Source organism: Mytilus californianus, unplaced genomic scaffold, assembly GCF_021869535.1.
Source record: "Mytilus californianus isolate M0D057914Y unplaced genomic scaffold, xbMytCali1.0.p SCAF_3, whole genome shotgun sequence".
Classification (NCBI taxonomy): Eukaryota; Metazoa; Mollusca; class Bivalvia; order Mytilida; family Mytilidae; genus Mytilus; species Mytilus californianus.
In genome coordinates this window covers 88,811,932-88,826,637 of record NW_026262679.1, presented here as the reverse complement: position 1 = coordinate 88,826,637, position 14,706 = coordinate 88,811,932, and positions in this window count along the sequence as shown.

Genomic DNA, 14,706 nt, shown 5'->3' with positions numbered 1-14,706 from the left:
ATACATGTTAACATGCAGTTCAGAAAATCTTTTACTGATTTGGATTTTTGGGTCAAAATTAAATGAATCATTTATATTGGGGATTTTGAAACAATGAAAACCAATACTATTTTCTTCCCTTTCAATTTTATAATAGAATAACCCTAGGTGAAGAAAAACTTCATGAAAAAAGCATGCTGTAAGGTTAGGTTAGATGAATAAAAAAACCAGTACAGGTAGCATCAAGGTAGACCCAACTCTAAAAATACCAACTGGTCAATTTAAATGTCCCAATTGTATTGTCAATTTTACAATCTGGTTGAACAATAGATAAAGCTTAACAGCAACACCTATACTAGTAGTCAAGTCACAGTAAAAAAACTGATAAACCATCACAAATGGCAATAGCTGCTATGGTTGTTGATGAAATTTGTATAAACAATAAAAAAGAACAAATATTTTGTTAGAACTTCCTGAGATTTACTATTAGGGGCTCACATAAAGTGTCACTTAGTAAACTTACTATCTGTTGGATATTAAAACAACAAACCTATTATATATCCCTCTTTGAAAACGTCCAGTCGCCCAAAAAGGGTATATTAATCTACGGTGTTTACGAATATCTAAACTTTATAATGACGAAATGCGGAGAAGAATTTAACAATTACAACGTCTTGATACTGTTGCAAAATTTGCTTGACACCGAATGATTTACTGATTTCTAACAATTCAAACAGTTTAAAGATTCCCGCAAGCGCCAGAGTTTCCGGAAAGATTGTAACGTTAAAAAGAATAGACTTTTCAAACACAATGCATTCTACCTGTATGCTGTTGGACCTAGCTCTAAGTGATCATGTCTTGTGATGTTAAGATAAATAATGTAAAGTGGCAAGTAGATGGTATACCTCGCAGATCTACTTGCCGTAACTACAATCCCGTCCCTCTTTTCCCGAATGTGACCTACCGAATTAGACTAATTTGGAGAGCAATACGACGGGTGCCACATGTGGAGCAGGATCTACTTACCCTTCCGGGGCACCTGAGATCATCCACAGTGTTTGGTGGGGTTCGTATTGCTCAGTCTTTAGTTTTCTATGTTGTGTTTTATGTACTAATGTTTGTCTGTTGGTCTTTTTCCTTTTTAGCCATGGCGTTGTCAGTTTATTTTCGACTTATGAGTTTGAATGTCCCTCTGGTATTTTTCGTCTCTCTTTTGCCACTATACTTCATGTATTGTCTAACAAACCTAGATAAAAAACGACGATGAAAGGCATTATTCGACTAACGAAAAGTATAATTTCATATAGCCTTGTTATTAGAGGAGTCTATTGCTCTATACACAATGAAGATCTAACATTGTTGGGCTACATTTCATGTAACTAAGGTTTTAACTACCTCAGGCAAAGTTGACCTTAGACTGATTTGGCTATTTTTAGGTCCTTTTTTGGACATATAGCTCTTCAACTGCTTCGGTTCTTATACATCCTTGGCTTTCAAATATTCGGCTTTGAGTGTTCTTGATGAAGGTAAATCCAGAAAAGCGCTTCGGACCATGAATTTATAACGTGTTGTATTCATTTTTTATATATAAGATATGGTGTTAACCCTGAATAACTATAGGCTATCCTAATAGAAAACATCTGTATAAAAGTTGTCACATATTCAGCCGTATATACTGAAATTGATATTGATTAAAACTAATATTACTATAAAAAAAGAAGATGTGGTATGATTCCCTATGAGACAACTCTCCACAAAAGACCAAATAACACAGGGATTAACTACTATAGGTCACCGCATGGTTATGCATGAAACACGGTAGAAAATAAACTGAATAAAGTGGACAAATTACAGAAGTAAAGGTTTAGCGAATGTTCGACAAATATTTGAAAAGAAGATGACAATTGTATATAAGTCGAATAATTAAAAATGATTTGACAAACAATATATATTTTGGCATTTAGAGGCAATAAAAATCTAAAAACATTTTAGTTCATATAAACCATAACGCTATGTATTTTAAAGAACCTAATAAATGTGAACCATGTGGACGGAACTGTGCGATATGGCTGTTTGTTCGCAATACTTAAACTTTAACCAACTTTGAAGGAAAAAAATTAACGTTACAAATTATATTTTGTTCTTTTTACTGGTTCAACTGAACATAAAGCATTTCTTTTGTATACAAGGGCCAATGACACAAAACTCAAATTTTCTATGGGATATAGGCTGGCAACATCCAGTCAAGCCAAAAGGCGAACGAATGCATATCAGATGCCAAGATTTTCAGATACAGAAAGCCTTTTTTTCGATACTGCCGTTTGCATATCCATCTTTTGCATTTTCGATCGCCAACGACCATGAACTTTGAAAAGCTTATCTGAGACACAGTTGTTTGCGACTTCAGTAGCGCCTCCACTTCGTAAACTATGCAAACCAAATTGCTTTTTGTCTCAACCTATTGCACGTCTCTGGCTCTGGTATAAGATAAAGGCTTTATTGCCGCTTATTTTCTTAACTCAATACTTAAGTATCTCTTTTGAATGGCAAGGAACGAAAAATGTACTCTGAGGAATTAAACTTAAAATTAAATCACAAAAATGTTTAAAAAAACTAACAGTACAAGTCCGCATATTCCTACTTGCTATCATAACTATTCTACCTTCTCTGTAAATATCGGTCGTGCTATTCTAAAACCTTATTTCACCGTGTGTATTATGAAAAGGGGTATCATTCATTTTTATATTCGAGAGTTCTTTGTAAAAAAAAACCCATCAGCTAATACTAACATATAAAGTAACCTTAAGTTAGACAAGTTAGATCTATCATGGTACAGGTTAAATATGTGTGATTGGTTTTATTTTTATAACTGGTTGCGCCAGAATTCTGTTCCCCCTTCTAAGACAATGTTCGGTAGTGAACTGCAACAAGGGATTGGATATAAAAAACAATTCGTGATACCACTTAATTGTGTAAAAGTTAGTGTCAAGCTCGGAAACCGAACAAGCTGATTGGATTAAATATATGAGATACAAGAAAAACGTAGATACATCCGCAATCAAAAAGTTGAAATTGTACATTCTGACCCAAAGTTGAATCTGAATAACTCTGTTTAGTCATACTCATAACTGCAAAAGCAGTATAATGTAATCCAGGTTTGTGAGAGAGTTTGTAGATACTATTTCATTTCTTACTGAAAGTGATCAGCAAAAGAAATGTATAAAATGCATATCCTTTCAAGGACAGGCCACCAGGTCCACATATAAAACACATATACACTGAACTAAAGTGCGGCAATGTCCGCATAAAAAAATCTCCACTCAAAATACATTCATAAATTTCTTTAGCATCAAGTTTCAATACAAGCACATAAGAAAAAAAATCTGCTTTCATTTAAAAAAGTGAGTTATCAGCAGAACCCATGTTGAAAAATTAAGAAAAGGTTTCATACTCAACAAAATCATTCACCAAACTTTCCCGTGTCAACGGACACCAGCATCGTCCAAAAAACTGCCGATTTCCACTTCGGCCTATGTTTTTACATAACTGAATATGATTAACAGTGTGAGCTATTAAAGATACATGTGGTACAAGCCAATTATTATAGCTTAAACCAATCAAACATGAAAGCTTCGATACCTTTGGTTGGTCAAGATCAAAGAACTCTGAATAATATCTTGGATGTTTAGCATTGTTACTTTAAGCAAATCGGTCTATGCTGAAAGGATTTTATCAATGGAAAATTCTGTCCAACACCGACCAAACGTAAAAATCCAACATTTTACTACATGTATACTGATCCGCGGTAGTATTCAAAGTTCTTGTTATCGATTGAATTTACAAACACACCGAGCTTTCTGTACAAAAATTAAAAAAAATATCCATAGCTATATTATGCAAATCCTGTTTCATACTAATAACTTGAGATATGTGAGCTACGTTTTGATTATCGGTGAATAGTAAATTTCTTTTCAAAATGATCAGGAAATTATTTTTTAGTCAAAATCACTGCCTTAATCTCTCTCCGCGTGGAACTTTTGAGTTTTCTTCATGTGTCCACATTTGGTGCGCAATTTGATCAGAGAAATCCACAATGTATTCAGCGTCCACATACAAAGTTGTATCTGTATAAGCTAACCTCTAGGGAAGTCTCGGATTTGGTGCTAACACACAATTTGGCAAAAATTTTAGGGATGAATGCCATTTTCCAACTTTTTAATGGACATATAGTCTTATTTAAATCTAGAGTCCCAAGAGGTTCGCTCGTTTACTAAGTGATGTAAATGTCTTGTCATAATTCTACATATATAACCTAGTGCAGGTGGTGATGCAATGATTTTATCAAAGACCGCTGCAACTTTCCTTGCGGTCATATTACAAGGATTAACAAGCACTGCAGCAATAAAATTCAAAATATTTGACATTTTCTGTTCGGGTACGCCTATTTGGATCCCATACAAAACCAAGCCAATCTAAACATTTTTGTGGCTTCCATACCCTTTTTTATATTTTGGCAAAAAACAAACAGACAATAAATCTGACAATACTTCTTTAAACACAATTCTTCAATATCTTCAAATCTAAGTCCATCATCTAGATATACTATAATTTTGAATTTTTTATTACGCCAACATGTTACTTGAGGGTGTACCATTTTAATAAAAGCCAAAAGAGTAAAGATGTAAATGTGTAATATTTAACATTACTGCAACTTTTCCATGAAAATCTTTATGTACGAAAATTAAAAAAAAATATCCATAGCTATATTATGCAAATCCTGTTTCATAGAAAAATCCAAGAACATTTGGTGATTCAACATGCATATCTATATGTGTTTCAATGCAAAATTGTTATTTGTTGCATACGTTTTGGCTTTTTTTGTACACCCTCATATTTGAATTTAGATAAAACTTCGTCTTCATTGACATATCTAAGGCCAAGAATCAGTCTTTTCTTGCCAGACGAGTTTATCGATATCGATAAAGGATGAAAATCAAAGAGGACAGTGCTAACTTCCTTAGCGACTCCCGTGCATACCAAATCTGCTATTGTACGTTTTACAAAATTTTGTTTTCAAAAATATCCAGGTTCAAGTAAAACTACATTTTTTTTATTTAATTTTTTCTTTCCAAAATTGTAAACTTTTGTATAATCGACCTTTTAAATCATAAATTTGACCTGACTCGTTCTCATATCGTAAGTGTCTAAATATAAATTTAAGTCAATAAAAGATAGTAACTTATTTGGAACTGCTGGTGTTGTTAGAATTGTACGCATTCAGGGCAGTTGGATGATCAGTGTCCTGTTGCACCACAGTAGTATCAGATATCTTTGGGAGATGGTCTTTTCCTTGTTCTGAAGTTTGCGGTGCTGGATCTTGGGCCATATCTTGGTGTTGTGTGTGCACTATTGGTATAACTTCTTGTCTAAGATGTTTCGCTAAAGCCAAGGAAAATTTTGTCAGCTTCAAATTTCTTCGGCGTATCTTTAAGTGCGACTGACTTTCTTTTATATCAGGTATGGTCCTTGCCTAAGACGGCGCTTAACATCAAAATTATCAGCCAGAGGGTAACCTTTATACTTGCTGACGGTGTCTCAACAATGCTTGTCACCAATCTTTGTTGCGAGGAGCAGAATCTTGTTGGATTCTTTCAACAGTTTTAAGGACAAAGTCACGATTAATTACAAAAACGACGGCTTTTAACATATCAATGTCCTTGGAAACTTTATCGTTAAGTGCACACTGCCTTTTTGTTGATACAAAATTTGAATTTGAAGTCATGCTTACTTGCAGGGTGGTTTAAGGTAGCACTACAGTCTGACTTTTCTGACTCCAACCAACAGTCTTTTAAGATTATTTCTCCAAAATTACTCAATAGATTTTTAAACTCTTTAACTCATTTTAAAGCCGAAATATTACTCTTTCTTTATCTATATAAAATATTTTTTTTAATATAATCAATTATCTCATTAACTGCCAAAAAATACTCTCCCAACTTGGATAAAATAGCAAATTCAGGTCAAATGGTAGTTAAAATCTGTTTTCATTCCTTTAATTGATTGACCATGCACAAGCTACAAAACCGTGTCTCTGATTTTTGATATATGCCTCCAATTAGAAGATATATTGATTTAACTGCTGCGTACCAAACCTCATTTCACCTTTCATCTTTGAAGACCTATAAATTCATGATCATCCAGAAACAAATTATCCAAAAACTGGGACCCAGTTTTGTAGATAATACTCCCTTTAATCGCATATATCAAAGCCAAACCAAAGAGAGCACCCATAAAGATTCTATTTTCATTTTTTGATGACCATTCCCATGAAAGATTGTATAGAAAAATCATCTCAAAACTGAATATTCCCCTTTGAACTCCTATAAATACAACATGAATATAAACATTTCTCTGGGAATACCCCCGGTGTGTTCTGGCACTATTTTTTTATCATTAGAACCACACAGTTTGTGTCTTTTGTACACCTAAACTGTAAATTTTGCATGATTTGTGCACTGTGCATCCCTTAACAACACTAATTTAGCATTGGGCGGGAGTTTGACGTCATAGATTTGACCATCATCTGTAATGTAGTTATAATATATGATCAAAGTTCCTCTCCTGTTCAGACGGTATAAGATAAGAGAATATTAAGAGTGATCAGTTGCATATAATCAATATTTTACATAATTCTCACTATGAAATAATGATTATTATTCATATTTAAAAAGAAATATATGGTACTGTGAAATTAACTAGAAACTTAAAACTATGCAATAAAAGATATTTTCATACTACCTACTGTCCTCTACAAAATAGAACAGATACTCTTTATAGTACAAGTTAAAAAAAACTATTATCTAGGTGATTTGTCTAGAATAAGGATTGTTGCTGGTGTCTGATACAGATACAAATTATTTTGCCTTAATAAGAAAATTTGTCTGAGGCTTTCAAAATTTTGTTTAAGCTACTCTTACACATTTATATCTATCTATATATGTCTTCACTTTAGATTTTATTCCCCCCTTTTTTAATTTTCTTTGTTTACCTCCATTATTATATAAACTAAGTTTGATTGCAACATAATAAGATAAGACCACATTATTTTTCTTGTGGTCACTGATTAACAGCTAGACACTTGGTATCAACAGAAGATTGAATGGTTAGCTCCTCCCCATATGCTTTTATATATAAAGTATTTACCATGTTCTTTTATTTTCATAATTTGATTATTAATTTACTCCCTGTTGTGACATCATAATGGCTCTGGGATTTTCACAAAATGTTCAGATGGATAAATACTTTAAAATAAAGTGATAAAAAAAGGAGTAAGGGCAATAAGGTCCTTATTTGGCCCAAATATTACTGCAAATTTAGAAGTTATTATACATATTCTTAAATTTGTCCTAACTAGACTAAGGTACAAGGTATTCAGAAAATAAAAACAAATTTCAGATTTAACGAGTAACCATGGCAACACACTATATTTTAGATTGGCAAAGTATGTGCGCACCCAAAAACAACTTTATATTTGGTGAGATTATGTCAATAGTTATGTTAAAGCTTCTCTGAATTTTGTTTGTAGTTTTTGGCTGCGAACGATGTTTCCACAATGGAAATAACGATGGAAAACTACAAAAATGCTGTATTTTTCATCGTTTACATGAAAACGACTCATTTATGATGTAATCGTGACGTCATCAGATAAAAAATCTGATGTTTTTCATTTATATATCTCGACTTTATGCATTTAAAAAATTATGTGCTAATTTGAAATAGTTGTCAAACATTTTATTTTATTGTGCAATCCGGGCCTTAATGCCCCTACTCCTTTCACTAAAAAATCATCATTAGACTGTAGTGCTACATTAAAGCTGGAATTTAAGCTTTAAAGACTGTGAACATCTCTTTTTTCTGTTTTTTTTAAGGTATCGTCTAAATGTTTGGAAAACACCGAGAAAGCATTAGCTGTAGGGTTGTTTGTGGGCCTATCAACTTTAGTCGTATGATGACTTCTTGCTGATGAATGAACAGGCGAACTTTGGATTTCCTCGTCAGACAAGAAGAAAAAGAAAGTCAAGCAGTCCTCAGCTATTTCCAATTCTTTGGTATTTGGTTTGAACCAACCTTGGACCGAACCCAATATATATAGCTTCCAACATTACACTTAAGCTTACAACTGTCTAATCTTTTGCAACTGTTCAACTCTTTTAAAAAGTTTTTGAAGAGCGGTTTCAAAAAATTGTCAGGACTTGAAAACGTTTCCATGTCAATAGGAACTCCGGTTAAGCTTATATAAAGTTTCTTGAAGCCATTTGTTCAGCATCCGAGCAATATTATTTCAATACCAGTACTTAATAATTGTTTGAACAGTTCTAGGCAAACCCAATCGAAGTGTATATAAGAAATTAAGGTACACACATAAAAGGCAAGTAGAATTTGACAGAAGATACTTTTAAGTATTCTGAAAAGAAAACTACTGTTTGCTAGAAAGAGTGCATTACAATATTCGAAACCATCATAAAAAAGAAAGGATGTTGCTTATCAACTTTTTATATTTTACGCCGAAGAAGTATTAATCATGCAGATGGTAATTAGCTCGAAAATAAGATATGTTAGTTAGTTCTAGATGTTCATATTAAACATAATTACAGTTGTGTGGTTGCTGTTTAATTATCTCTGTCTGTATGGAGTTTGTAAAATATAGGTACTCACGAAAACGTTCCTATTTAAAATGTATTGCATCTCTATTTTATTTACTGTATCATAAATGATATTGTGTGCACTTTACATTTGCAATTATAAAGTGGTATTTTAATGAATTCAACAGCGTTACATTTCATGAGATGTGAAATACTTTTCTTAGATAATGGAAAGAGTTAATTGGTTGTCTCTATATTTACTGTATAAAGGAGTGCTTTATATTAAATTTGCAATTTTCAGATGATTGGGACAATGACATAGCATTAGTCTGGCTAAAACAGTCAGTGCCTGTAAGCAGATACATTGGAAACATCAAACTTCCAAGCAATAGTACCCCATTCCCAGCAGGTACAATCTGCGCAATAAATGGATGGGGATGCACCACCAGTGGTAAGATTTTATTAATCGTGTTCAGATTTATTCTTAGTTTTGACGATCGTTACAATTTCTCCGACCATGTGTTTGAATTCATGGGAACATTATTACTTTGTCGCAGCTATCTCTACCCTCATACATTATTGTTGGTTCTATCTTCCCATTGACATTGACACTTGCTGTTGGATATGACTTTGGTATCATATGAATATAGCAGACGATCCAAATCCATTGTAATTCATGCGATTCATAATGTTTGTACTCCCAATGTTTTTATTCGCGTAAAGTTGATAGTTTGACTAGCACTTCAGTGCACAATCGCTAGTCCTACTAAAATGAGCAACCTATTAAATTACACGTAAAAGGCATTGTGCTAGATGAATTACATGTTAATGTTTAAGAACTATGATTGATTGAACTTAAAGATCGCCAATGGAACTTCCTGTTTAATCTAATAATGTTGATAATATGCAATTTTATATTTGAATAAATAATGGACTTCCGAGCAAAAGTATAAATTACCGTTAAAAATCTTTTCATCGTTGTAAACATCAATTGAAACTAATACAATGCATTATGTCATAGCTGATGTATCCCTTAGAATTTTAGTATTCCTTGTTGGAAAGATTTAAAATTTGAGATATGCGTAGGTGCAACCTAATTTCTTGTACACAAAAAGAATGAAATGGAGCGAAAATTGTACTTTCAATACCAATGATATCGAACATTTATGAATTTCATTTCTATGTTTGTCAAATTTCTCTACATTTACTATTTATTATTTGATTTATGTTTTCCTTTTCACCAACCTAGTACTTGTCACTCTTAAACTGATAAGAACTATGATTATAACCAATTTTATTTGCTAATTGAAAATTAAGCTGAATAAAATCATTTAAGACAGCAGAGAAGATAATTCTGTATTAGCTGTTAAGACTACTAAGACTTAAATAAAGAGTGAGCTATTTATACTGTAAATTCATGATGTCTCTAGTCTGATCAATGGGTCAGAGTTGTCCTACTTAATTAAACGATAAATTGTTGAAATTAGATAACATATTTTCACGTGCAGAGAAATTTCACTTATGACCAGTGCATGATTGGATTTACATCTTTCTTATTGGTCAATGATCTTGCGGGGTCAGCACGAGTTCACGTGAAAGTGCGTTGTAGTCACTTCCTTTTATGATCAGCCTTTTGACGTGTTAACTTGTAATTCTTATCAAACAATTTGTGTTGAATGTTGTTCTATAAATATGGTTCAGGGCTTGCATCTTCTTGGTTTTAATGCATTACTGCAAAACTTGCCAAAAATAATCTTATGTTGAGACCTGTCATTATTTTAAAGATATAAGCCAAGGATTTATCCAAAATTAATTTTACTACAGGATCCCGTATAAAGGCGTTAATTCGGTTAGAACATCTTAGGTTTGACATTTGCTCCTATTTGATTATGCTAGTAAATTAGCGTAAAGAGGGCATTTTAGATTTCATTATGTTTATGTCGGCACTGTGAAACCAATTCTGACATTTCTGTACAAAGGAACCAACATACCATACTAATCAGGAATTGATAAAACTAATATAATCTTTAAAGGATTGAAGCATTTTACTTTTTTCGAGTTTTAGGGGCCAGATAATGGCCCATCATACCTCCTCTCTACTGCTTTACTATCCATATGTTAAAATCTACTCCAAGATATTGATGACCGTAGCCATATTTTGGAGTTCAACTTTGTAATGTTTTTCATCTTTGTAATTGACTTTAGCGTCACTGATTTTTCTTGTGTAGTCGAATCGTTCATCTGAAATACTTAATTATAAGCCTGGAATCTTTTATGCATATACACCTGGAAAAAAGTTTCGAACCCCCCTGATCCATGTTCACAAACCAAAATCATATAAAATATACTGTAGAATTGTTTTTTGCCCCGAAAGTATATAAATTAGGTCATTTTTTTAATTGACAAGATCACAAAAATTAATAAATTAAAATAGGTTGAAGAAAAAGAACGAATTCAAGTAACTGCATCGTTAACAAACAAGAGGGTGCTTTGTGCAATAAACACGATAATGTTAAATACCGAGTAAAACCACCGTTCACACGAATAACATATGCCAACTGTCTTCTCATGGATCAAACATTGACGTTTGTGTTGTGGCAGTCTTAGCCAACCCTGCTTCAAGTCTGAGCTAATTCTAAACTAGCAGTACTCTCTCTAGTACCACGACGACCAATTATGTCAAAGACATGCTCCAGCGATAATATATCTCAAGATTTGCACCAGAAATTGCAAAGACTACTACAACAACAAATTCAACGTTTGTACCATGAATGAAAAAACTTGGTGTAAAAGATTTTTGTGTTTATTGTTACTACTGACACATATCCTCGTTTCCCAAAAACGGGATTTGTGCTATTGAACTCTTTACTTATAAGTACCCATGACATCCACTTTTTTGACAAAATGTTTTAAAATTATCCATGCAATACATGTCCTTTTATGATCATTACTCTTTTTGACAGGACAATGGTTATCAAATACTGATAAGAGTGTTAATCTGCCAGTATTCAGTGCTGAGTATTGCGGAAGATTGTTTGGTATGAAAAGCATGAATGGTAGAATGTGTGCTGGTTATATTTTTGCCATGTGTCAATTATAACTTTCATAATCTTTAACTTTAAACTGCTTCTTTTCTTAATTTATTTTGGGCTGAAGATATATATGGACAAGATGAAATAAAAAAGAAAAGATTTTTTATTAGCAGATTTCAAAAAGTACAAGTGAATAAAGTAAACAAATGAATATATACAATTTAAAACATTTGTTATTCAAACAAATATATAATAAAGTTTATGACTGACAAAATGGATAATATGCAATATATTCGTAATGTAGTGTAAAATGTTGTGCCCTTTACAATCATTATGATGAAACAAAGAAACAACGACTGTTTTGTAGTCCAAGTAATCGTAATATTTGGTTGCTATAGTTTTAGAAACAAAGTCATGGTAATTGAACGTGATATGTGAAAGTGTACTTGTTACTGGTCATGGATATCCGTGAATCCGATTCGTATGCAGCAAATAAACGATGTTTTAAAACAAAAACAAAATCAACATCTAGTTGATACAATTTAAACAAAAACGATTTTAGCTACAAGAAAGATAGAAACATGTTTAATGGTACTATTTAGATTTTTTAAAATTTCTTTCATGTTTGCAAATAGGAAAGCTCAAGGTAGTATGTTATTTCCTAATATGTAGGTAAGACATAATTTGCTATTCGTCATTTATATAAATTGAATCCTGGTATGTATGATGAGTTTATTTACATGTTACTTTGTCTACTACAGGGTGACAGCTGAGGCCCCCTGACTCGCAAAAACTCTGATGGCGACTGGATACAAGCTGGAATAGCCTCGTTTGCAAGTTGGTCAAATCCGGGAGATTATCCTGGTATATTCACTCAAGTATCCTCATTCATACATTGGATAAACAACATCGTAAACTGTTAAATTTGTGAAATTAATTGATGCATATGTAAATGTTTTTTATTCAATTATATGAATATATCTTTCGAAAAGCATTTATTTGTATAAAATAATCAATAAATTGAAGAATATATAGGATGCCTAATTAATATTATGTGCATTTCGGACATCTTGGAAACCAAATACAAGAAATAAAATAATTTCGAAAGATTATTAGCAGAAATACTTATATAACACGAACAATGCATACAAAATTATGCTAAAGTACAAATGTGCAACATGAGGATAACCTTATATAACTTTTAAAACTTTTTATAAACTGAAAAGTCTTGGCAACCGAGCTTTCAACATCACTTGCATCGACTAATATGCTAGTATTACAAAATCAATTTGCTGCTTTAGATAAATCTGACAAAGAGAGAGAAGATCTATCTTGAAGTCAACATAGTGATGTCAAGCACTAAATCAATTTAATTCTAAAATAAGTTATAAATAAATTTAACTTAATCAAAATAATTTATCAAATATCTGCTACCAACATAAAAACATGCAATTCTCCAATTATCTCATCACTCCTCCTAACAAAAATGACAAAAGTCAACACTGGAGATGTTCATACAAACAATTCTCAATAAGGCCAACGACCTGGTCTTTGTCACATCTCGACGTTTTTTCCTTTCTAGCTGATTGATGGTTGATGCCAAATCTTCTGTTGAGATTGATAAAAACATTACTCGATTCGAGGCGATTGAGAGCTTTATATAATGAACAGATATTTGTCTATTGTTGAATACTGTATGTTCCTGTCTATTAATGTTTATGATGTGTGGTTGCTGTTTTGTTAGACATTCAGATTTGACTATGCAAATGTAAATATATTATCGCTGTTTCCAATTTGTCTGGGAAAATCTAAAGCTTACTAATGCTTTTTGATTAACTTTGTATTCTTATCCTGATTTTTTTCTTACCCCTTACATACTTCTACTGTACTGACTGTTATTTTTCTTTATGTATACTTTTTTATGGATAACAGTGTAGATGAAGAATGAAAATAAAGCCTTTCCCATTGATTATAGTTATTGCAAGCATAACAAGATTTGTCATATTCCCTCTTCAACTCACAAGTAAATTATGAATAAATCACCAAGGTAATATACAATTAACCAGAAAAATGACATGTCCTCATGGTTACCAAATATATAAACACACTGAACATTGCTTTAAAATTTACATCTAGGTTAAATATGGACATTACAGTGATAAACATCAGACAAAAAAGAGGGGCGAAAGATACCAGAGGGACAGTCAAACTCACTGATCGAAAACAAACCGACAACGCCATGGCCAACGAAAAAGAAGACAAACAGACCAATAATAGTACACAAGACACAACATAGAAAATTAAAGACTAAGCAACACGAACCCCACCAAAAAACTGGTAATTATACTGCAAGAGCTACCAAATGGATGTTTCCTGCATTTTTCATAAAATATTGTTGGTGAATGTGGAGCTTCTCATACATACCTACCGAATTAGACTATTTACCGGATTTCTAATAACATGAGCAACACGATGGGTGCCACATGTGGAGCAGGATCTGCTTACCCTTCCGGAGCACCTGAGATCACCCTAGTTTTTTTTGGTGGGCTTCGTGTTGCTCAGTCTTTAGTTGTCTATGTTGTGTTTTGTAAACTGTTGTATGTCGTTTGATTTTTTTTTTTCCTTTTTTGCCACGGTGTTGTCATAGAAAAACAGAGGATATGGGGTATCCATCCATGACATAAAAACATAACATGTATAGTTTATTTTTCGACCTATGAGCTTGAATGTCCCTTTGGTATCCTTCGCCTCTCTAGTTAAAGCTTCTGAATCGATAAATCAAAAGTGTGCAGAAAGCTTTAACAATCCAATGAAAAAGCACAATTGAGATGTGGTAAAACGTTGAATGATTTTATAATTTACTTTACCATTAAAGTGTTATTCCTTTTGAACAAGTTCTACAACCTTTAACATATCGAGAAGACACATCCTTCCTACACTCTTACCACTGCTTAGTTAAATCCGGGTTATTGTAGGACATTAAACGTATTGTGGACAAGGTGATATCTTTATAAGGTCACATCGCAAAAGTAGAGAGACAAACCAAAAGATGT